The sequence below is a fragment of the Neomonachus schauinslandi genome, chromosome 1 (assembly GCF_002201575.2).
Source record: "Neomonachus schauinslandi chromosome 1, ASM220157v2, whole genome shotgun sequence".
NCBI lineage: Eukaryota > Metazoa > Chordata > Mammalia > Carnivora > Phocidae > Neomonachus > Neomonachus schauinslandi.
In genome coordinates this window covers 11,504,124-11,514,160 of record NC_058403.1, presented here as the reverse complement: position 1 = coordinate 11,514,160, position 10,037 = coordinate 11,504,124, and the positions used below count along the sequence as shown (strand labels likewise).

The 10,037-nt window shown below is 43.3% G+C and overlaps 1 pseudogene; it reads left to right on the top strand.

Moving 5' to 3' along the window:
• Positions 1 to 213: 213 nt before the first annotated feature.
• On the top strand, positions 214 to 2,423 carry LOC110570081 (annotated as a pseudogene).
• The last annotated feature ends 7,614 nt before the right edge of the window (positions 2,424 to 10,037 follow it).

Sequence of the window (10,037 nt, the reverse complement as noted above, 5' to 3'; positions counted from 1 at the left end):
CTTTCTGTCTCTATGGATTGACTTATTCTGCATAGTTCGTATGAATGGCATCATATCTATGACCTTTTATGTCTGGCTTCTTTGACCTAGCGTGAAGTTTTAGAGGTTCATCTACATCGTAGCATATTTCAGTACTTCATGCCCTTTTGTGGATGAATAACACACACACACACACACACACACACTGCATTTTGTTCATCCATTCATCCACCAATGGACTTTTGGGTGATTGCAAGCAATGTCCTTTTGAGCAGGTTTGTAAACATAAAGCTAAGCCTGGAATCTAGTGCTTTCTCACTTGAAAAAGAACCCCATGGTAATAGTGAATTGAAATACACATTGCTGTGGTTGTGGCATGGATTGCCCCCTAGACTGGGGAGGTATGAGTAAGATCACAAGTGTGTTCATTTACAGTGTATTGAGCAAATTCGATTTCCAAGAACAAACAACTTATTGTGTATTTGTCATCAAAGAAATTACACTTCTGGGTGCCTGGGTGGCTCAGTCGGTTAAGCATCTGGCTCTTGGTTTGGCTCAGGTCATGATCTCAGGGTCATGGGATTGAGCCCCGCATTGTTCTCCTTGCTGGGCGTGGAGCCTGCTTAGGATTCTCTCTCTCCCTCTCCCTCTGTCCCACACCTCCCGCTCACGCACATTCTCTTGAGTGCCTTCTCTCTCTCTAAAATAAATACGTAAATACATAAATAAATAACATTTCTCCACAAACCCCAATTTTTCTCCTCCTTCTCCTCCTCCTTCTCCTTCTTCTTCTTCTCCTTCTTCTTCTCTTCCTCCTCCTCCTTCTTCTTCTTCACTATGAATGAACCTAAGGAGATTTGTAATAGAGATTACATGGAAAATGGCTCCTGTGGTGTAAACTATAATGCACTCGCCCCACCCACCTAACAATGTTTCATATAAAATAGGCTCTAAACTTCTTTTTTATATCTCGCTCTTCAACACAACAACTGAATGTCACAGTGTTTCTTATTTCATAAAACTGTAGCATATTTCATGATTAGGGTTCATCAGAGACAACTTTTGCTTTGCTCCTTCCAGCTCACGGTGTGCTTTTGCCTTCCCTCGCCCATTTTCTCTCCAGCCCTCTCCCCTCCAAGCTGCCTCACTCCTGCTTCCCTGCTCCTCCTCTCTGACGTGCCCAGACCCTGGACCCTCCAGGTCTCTACCACGTAATTACACTTTGCTGGTGGCCCTCCTCACTCTCCACTGCTCGCCACCCAGCTGACATCTTTCCCTTTTCCTCTCTCCACACCTGCCTGGCATCAGTACCCACAGAACTTCCCAGAAACTCCTCAGGGGACCTCCTTCCTTACTCTGGGAAATACGATGCAAATGTAATTAAGGAAGGGAGCAGAACTTTTCTTTCAAAGCCTGTCACTTTATGTATGTAGAAAGTGTCCTGAAAGACTAGAAACCTCATAACTTTCCACAGAATCTGCACTGTATTTGCAATATATTTGGATAGGCTACTTAAGTGTTACAACTAAAAAGAATGAGATTGCTCTTCCATGTTTAAAATTAAATGGGGGGGAACAAAACAAAAATTAAATTAAATTAAATTAAATTAAATTAAATGAGGGGGCACTCGGCTTGCTCAGCTGGTAGAGCACACGACTCTTAATCTTGCGGTTGTAAGTTCGAGCCCCACATTGGGTGTAGAGATTACTTAAAAATAAAACCTTTAAAAAATGTTCTTCTTAAATTAAAATAAATGAGGTAGACCACCTTCCACCACATCTGCCTGCAGGGCAATACCCAAATCCAAGGGTGACAAGAAAGTTTCTTTAACCAGAACTGCCAAGAAAGGCTTAGAACTGAAACAGAACTTGACGTGTGTGGACATGTACAAGTACCTTTTCATCTTCTCTGTGGCCAACATGAGGAAAGCAAGTAAAAGATATCTGGACCACCTGGAAGCACAGCAGGGTGTTCTTTGACAAACAAAAAGTGATGACAGTGGCCTTGGGTGGAAGCCCATCTGACGAATACAAAGACAACCTGCGTCAGGTGAGCAAGAAGTGGAGGGGTGAGGGTCGGTCTCCTTTCCACCAAACACACCAAGGAGGAAGTGAATGGGTGGTTCACGAAACACATGGAAATGGACTTCACTGGAGCGGGAAACAAAGCAACTTTCACCATGAGCCTGGCCCCAGGGGACCCTGGAGCAGCCCCTGCCCACCATGGAGCCACGGCAGAGACAGCTGGGGCTCCCCACTGCCCTCAAGAGAGGCGTGGTGACCCTGCTGTCTCACCACGAGATGTGCAAGGAGGGCCATGTGCTGAGCCCAGAGAAGGCCTGCAAGCTGAAGCTTTTTGGGTGTGAGATGGCTGAATTCAAGGTAACCGTCAAATACACGTGGGATGCACAATCCGGAAAGTTCCAGCAGATAGATGGAAGATGACTTGCTCAAGAGCGTGACAGGGTAGGCAGAAGATTGAGAGGGGGAAGGCCGACAGGCATGTGGGACCATCAACCCTGCTGGGGTTGAAGCTGTCTAGCTGTTTATGTTGTTGTGAATACAGACAAGAGAGGGCGAGAGCGGCAGATGGTTTTTCTGTAAGGAATAAAACTGCAGGGTTTTATTTCTCCTTGTGAACAGCAAAGAGGACTTTTCCTAGAAAAAAGACCTTTTCTTTGGGCTTTTGTTTGGATTCCCAGGATTCCCTCTGTTGACCTGGAGCCAGCTTCCAGCACTGGCTCCTTCATGGGGGCTGGGGATGTGGGGCCATCACTGGAGCCAGGACTTCTCCTCTCCTCCATGCCCCTTCACTGGAAACAGGGTTTTGCATTCGCCCAGGAATATGGGAACCCTGGCTGCCCTCACTACCCCTTTCTTTCTCTCCCTCCCCCCCCCCCCCCACCTCCCACCTTACCCCCTTCCTGCCTCCCAAACCAGGGCCAAGAGTCTTACAGATGACAAGAAGATGGGATGCTTTCACTAAGACAAGAGTAAAGCCACTGCTGAAACCCAGAGCGGATATTAAAACTGTTCCACAGCAAAAATAAGAATTAAAAATTAGATGAAGTAGATTAACATTTTACTAGGTTAAAAGAACTGCTAATGTAGAATATGCTAGCCCAAGGATAACTATATAAGTAGAGAACTCTAAATATCCTATTATCACTAATAAAAGACCTTGACAGTCAACTAGCTACAATGCGATTACATGGAAAACTACATAGATCATATTAGAAGCTTCTACAAAAGGAACAGACTGTAAGATATAATCATCTAAGCTAAGAGGGAGAAGAACATCAACTCCTTAAAGCAGTTGTTCTTAAAGTGTGCTCCCTGAACAATAGCAATCACCTAGAAACTTACTAGAAATGCAAACTCTGGTCCCGCCGAGACCAAGTGGATCGGAGACTCTATGCATGGGGACTGTAGTTTAATCTAACAAGCCCTCAGGTGATCTTGATGCACACCAAAGTCTGAGAATCACTGCCTGAAAATATACCTAAGTTGTTATTCGAGTATAAAATCTGCAGATTCCTGTGTTCTTGTGCTTTCTATTTTTGCAGGAGCAAAAAATTACTTTAGTTTGGTTGAGAAAAACAGATCTGAAACCCCAACATCAGCAGAAGAGATTCTTTGTGACAGCTGGAGCCTACATTTCAACTTGTCTTGAAGATTTGTGTTCACTGTGGTTTAACAGTCTAAGTAAGAAACAACTCTGCCACATTCTGGGTGTCTGAATTCTCCCTGCCACAGCAGGATTGAACACATTATGAGAAGCACAGAAGTGGGAATTTGCTCCTCTTTATCAATCTCTCTATTGAATTTTTAGAGAGAGAAGAGTCGGGCTTTTGGTGTAAGGAGATATGTGAAGGGTGTCAACCTTTGGCCCATATTATCATTGACCTTAGTTGCCTCCCCACCCCCGAGAAGATCCTGAGATGACAATTGAGAGCATGTAGTTTTTCCGGGAGGTACAGGACAGCACCAAAGCAGAGGGGAAGTGATACATGGAAGGGAGAACTTCCAACAAGCCAGTATTAAAGGGGGTGAGTAAATCTTAATCCCATGGAGAAGCTCAAGGAAATGGTATAGAGCACATTCCTCAGAAATATACTGGCCAGGGCACCTGGGTGACTCAGTCGGTTAAGCGTCTGACTCTTGATTTTGGCTCAGGTCATGATCTCAGAGTCATGAGATCAAGCCCTGCATTGGGCCTCATGCTCAGCACAGAGTCGGCTTGAGATTCTCTCTCCCTCTCCCTCTGCCCCCTCCCCCCATTTGCACACACACGTGCTAAATAAATAAATATAAATAAATAAATAAATAAAACCTTTAAAAAAATAAAAAGAGAAATATACTGGCCAAGGGGTGAGGGAGCTGGGATATTTATACACCCACCCATCATTCCTAAGAACTTCTGGCCCAAAAAAGGTGCAGGTGCTTGCGACTGGAAATGCAGGCTGCTGGACCCAGACAGGTAAAGGAGATGCCTGGTATCATGGATTCGTCACTCACAGCTTTAGTATATGCAAGGAGAAAGTCTGATCCAGGTCCGAAAAGTGGAAAATGAGGACTCGGTCCCTGCTTAGGATGGAGTTTTATTTGGGTTCATTCCTGAAGCAACAAAGAAGCTTTGCAAATGATCAAAATGAGGTAAGAAACAGATGGGTGCCTGTGGCTCACCACTGCTTCCCTTTTGTCTCAAGCTCACAATTCTGTGGTCTCAGCAGTTATATTGAGAAGAAGAGCCTACTATTGTGGGTTCCTAAACTTTTATTGCCTCTAATACACAACAACTTATCCTACTAATAAGTCATCAGTTATGGTGCCCAAGAATCATTTTTTGTGCCTCTTGAAAGGAAAAAAAATAGCCTCATATAAGAAATAGCCTAAATATAAATGGACACCTGAAGATTACCAGACAATGAGAGAAACTAGCAACATAAGGGAGAAAGACAAAAATAAGCAAACAGAACAAATAGCCTCTCGAAGAAATAGAATGTTGAAAAGACAAGAATGTCACAAAAACCCAAATTCTAAAAGATTTGACATATTAGATCATCCATAAAGCAAAGGGCGATATTTTTTAAAAAAGAAGAACAACAATAAGAATAAGAAAGTGCTTTTGAAAATTAAGCATGTAATTGCAGAAATAAAAATTTCACTAGAGGTCAAGTAAATCCTTCAGAACCAAGAGTGAAAATACAAAGAGATAAAAACTAGAGAGAACAGATTAAGAGATATCAAGGGTGAATCCAGGAAGTACTTTTTACTAATAAGGAAAAAGCACAAAAAATGGAGAGGAGAAAATATCTAAAAAACAGTACAGTAATGGGGTTTCTGCTTCTGGCTATGATGGAGTAATGCAGACCAGATTGAGTCTCCTGCCTTAAACTACCAATAAACAAAAAGACAAAATATATTTTAGATAGATATTAGACAATAGGTAGCTCAGGACAATACTCCCTGAGAGAAGAAAAATAAATAAGATAAGCTCTGTAAATACCAGGCTGAGTTCCTGGAGATAATTTCCAGCCTTCAGCATGGAGAGGAGGAACCCAGAGCTCCGTGAATTGAGGATATGGGACTAGGAGCCCAAGACAGCTGAGGCAGTTGGATCTGACAGGGAGAGGAGAATGCGGTTCCAGAGAAAGCTCTGGAAGTCTACAAAGGGTCTCCCTGAAGTATTGGCTAAGTACTGATCACAGAGCATGTGCTGTGAAGAAACTTGAAGCTAGGGAAAGAACCACTCCCCAAAAAACAAAGGGACCAACCCCTAGGGCTCATACAGGCTGGGAATAGTTCACCAGCCAGAGTGGGAAAACCTCATAATTCACAGGGCATCAGGAAGAGTACTCTGGAGCCTATCAACGGGGCAAATTTAGCCCCACATTAAACCCTTCTCTGGGATCACCTAACAAAAGCAAACCTCAAAAGGACAAAACTCTTTCTAAGTGACCTAACTGCATCCCAGAACAAAACTCAAGCATATTTATAGGAATACAGAAATTTCTAGCACCCAATAATGTAAAGTTTACAGTGTCTGTCATCCAATCAAAAATTACCAGGCATGCAGGGATGCCTGGATGGCTCAGTGGTTAAGCGTCTGTCTTCAGCTCAGGTTATGATCCCAGAGTCCTGGGGTTGAGCCCCACATCAGGCTCCCTGCTCCACGGGGAGCCTGCTTCTTCCTCTCCCACTCCCCCTGCTTGTGTTCCCTCTCTTGCTATGTCTCTCTCTGTCAAATAAATAAAAATCTTAAAAAAAAAAAATCACCAGGCATGCAAAGAAGCAGGAAAACACAACCCATAATGAGAAAGAAAATAAATCAATACAAAGAGTAAATAGAATTAGCAAATCAGAATATTAAAAGTTATTAAAACCATATTTCGTATGTTCCAGAAGGTAAAGTGTTAGTATGTTAAGGAGAGACATGAAAGATATATTTAAAAAAAAAAATCAAACGTGTAGAGGTGAAAAACACAATGTCTGAGATGGAAAATATACTGAATTAGGGTTAACAGAGATTAGACATGGCAGAGGAAAAGGTCAGAGGACTTGACAACATAGCAACAGAAACTATGCAAAATGAAAGCCCGAGAGAAAAAAAGACCCAAAATGAAACAAAAAGGATGCCAGTGAGCTACACCAGAGCTTCAAGCACCTAATATACGTGTATTTGGAAAGAGAACAAAGAGAGAGCACAAAAGAAAAAATATTTGAAGAAGTAACGGTAAATAATTTTCTGAACTTGATGAAAACCATAAACCCACAGATCCCAAACGCTCACAAACTCCATTTCCTTTAGCCGAAGAGAGACCATGGGCTTTCAAATGGAAAGGGCCGTCTGAGTGTCCAGGTAGCCCACCAGGACATGAGCCCAACTGAAAATAGAAAGCAAGCCTTGATTCATTTACTGCTCCCCGGGGCCAAGCAAGAGAAGCACGGGCTCCTCAGGGTTCCCTTTTCCCCTCCACAGAACTGCTCAGGGAAATCCAGTGGGTGAAGCAGCTGGGGAGAACTGTCTCACTGACAGGGATCCCCGAAAAAAGCTCCTGAAGAAAAGCGGGGTGGGGCGAGGGAGAAGGACTAGGGGTGCAAAGGCAGGGAATCAAGGTAGTGAAAAGGGTGTCAGCCTGGAGGTGTGGGGAATGCAGAGATGCTTCTGAGCAGGGTGACCTGGCGCCGCCTGAGGTTTTGTCTACAACTCCCTCTAGAAAACTGTCCTGAGAGCTGGTCCCCGGGAGCTCCTCAGAGGCTCCTCACCCCCTCCCCTGTCCTTGGAATATGGGTTCTGCCTGCCTTTCCCACGCCCGGAGGCTGCTCCAAGGACACGGCCTTGAGATGGTGATACAGTGTTGAGAACACCTGCATAGTGTATGCGGCTGAACCGGTTAGGGCCTCTTACCCGCTTTTAAGATTTGGTGTTAGGGCAGGTGCAGGCATCCATTCGTCCTGCTTCCGCCTGAGACAAGCCTCATGTATAAATTCCCTTTGCTTATTAAAACTGCCACCTACCAGTCAGGGGTGGTCTGCCTCTTTCTTGGATCTCTCCCCGCCCTCCGTGTAGTGAAATCCAGTTTCAGATTAGACCCTGAAAGCTCCGGGGAGGGTCGTGAACCAACAGCTGTGCACCCCCAAGACACCCGCCAAGCAAAGCTTTGGAATTGCTCGTAGTTGGGACTGAAAGATCACACGTAGGATTTTGGCCTGGAACTGGACTCCTCATACAGAGAGCGAAATAACTGGGGACTATTTCCAGCACGTTGGTTGATGTAAAAGCTGGGTATCAGAAGCCAGATCTAGGCCAAAGACAATTTGGGGAGCCATCAGCATAAATGACAGCTAATGAACTCATATAGGGGAGGAGACCACGAGGGGATAGCACTTAAAGTGAGAAGAAAGGGGGTAAGACAAAGCAGTGAGTGACACCAATACTTAAATGAGGAGCAGTAGAGTGGGTTTATAATGGAGGTGGAGAAGAATGGCCAGAGAGGTAGAAGGAAGGGGAAATGACAGAAACCATGAGACCCCCAAGAAGAAGAGAATGGAGGTAGGCAGTGCCTGGGTGACTCGGTTGGTTAAGTGGCTGACTCTTGGTTTTGCCTCAGGTGGTGATCTCTCGGTCTTGGGATCTAGCCCCATGTCCAGCTCTGTGCTCAGCATGGGGTCGGCTTCATATTCTCATTCCCTCGGCCTCTCCCTCCAGGCCACGCTCTTGCACTCTCTCCCCTCTCTCAAATAAATAAATAAAATCTTTTTTAAAAGGGAGGGCAGGGAATGAAATTTTAAAAATTTTAATAAATAAGGATAGCAATGAACTATAACCAACTGAATACAATAAGAATCTATGAGTACATAGGAATAATATGGAAAGAAGAGAAAGCTCTTTCATATGATATGTCAACCAATACTTGTATTTGGAGAAGCAGGGATGGAAAATTACCATTTCACAACCACCAAAGTGGACTGTTTCCGGCAGGGATCATTAATGGATGCTAATTCTAGATGTAAAAGTTTGATAAAGAGCAGGGTAATTTACAAGATCTCGGGGTATCTCTCCACAGATTAGCTGCAAGGGGAAAAATAGTAACTATACAGTGGAGAAATTGGATAACACCTTGACCATCTGATCAAATTAGCATTATCATGAGGGTCTAAGGAACATAGGGTGCCTACAGGTGGGATGTCGGAGAACACCACATAATTTATGCCGTATTCCAGCCAGGAATATGTAATCTGAATCTAATCATGACAAGCATCAGACAAGCCCAAATTAAGTAGCATTCTGTAAAATAATTGGCCTGTATTTAACAACAACAAAAAGGCAGTTTTGTGAAAGACCAAGGGCAGGTAACAGCTCCAGATCAAAGAAAGCCAAAGAAGTTCAGGGAAACTATATATATATGGACAGAAATATTTCATTTGAACTGGAGAGAGAGTACACATGTGGCAAAATATTAACAATTTGGTGAATCTGAGCAAAGGGTATGGAGGAGTTGTCCTATTATTTTTGCAACTTTTCGGTAAATTTGAAAGCATTTCAAAATAAAAAGTTAAAAATAACATGTTTTACGGAAAAACTCTTCAGTGTAACCTCTGATAAATTATTTTGATGTGAACAAAGGGAGTGGAGGGCAGGTTCTGGGTTAAGGTTACAAAGGCAGCACCACAGGGGAAATTAATTCATATTTTATCCATAGACAAACCATTACAGCAAATAAGCTGAAACTTTACTTACAATGTATTTTATTAAGATGGGGAAAGACCATGAAAATCTTCTGTGCCATACAAATGCTATCAAATTAAAGATGAATTATGTATTTTTTTTTTAACAAGGTATTTACTGACCTTCTCTTTAGCAACTGGGCAACACTAGCATGTTATGTGGCAACACTGAAAAAATGAACCATAAAATCCTTTAAAACTGCTTTTATTATGAGCAAATGAAAATTAAAAAATATATAGACATACACTATATATAACTCCTGCATTTTAAAATACATTTGGATTATTTCCATATGGATTTAATTTTGTTGCCAAAAAAACTCTGTGCATCTGTAAAAAACCAACTAGCTTCCCATGGTGGGGTGTTGGGGATGGGGAGACTGCCAACATTTTTAAATATTTCAAATGGAAAGTTTCAGTCCATGAAACATTTTGGGCCCATTATTCTAAATGCAAAACTGCAATCTATTTTAAGTAGTTTGCAAGAACAACTTTTGGACAGCAGGAAATGGAAATTTTTTTTTTTTTTAAAGATTTTATTTATTTATTTGGCAGAGACACAGCGAGAGAGGGAACACAAGCAGGGGGAGAGGGAGAGGGAGAAGCAGGCTTCCCGCCGAGCAGGGAGCCCGATGCGGGGCTTGATCCCAGGACGCTGGGATCATGACCTGAGCCGAAGGCAGATGCCCAACGACTGAGCCACCCAGGCGCCCTAGGAAATGGAAATTTTAATTAAAACCTTAAGTCAAGGGCGCCTGGGTGGCTCAGTTGGTTAAGCGACTGCCTTCGGCTCAGGTCATGATCCTGGAGTCCGAGGATCGAGTCCCA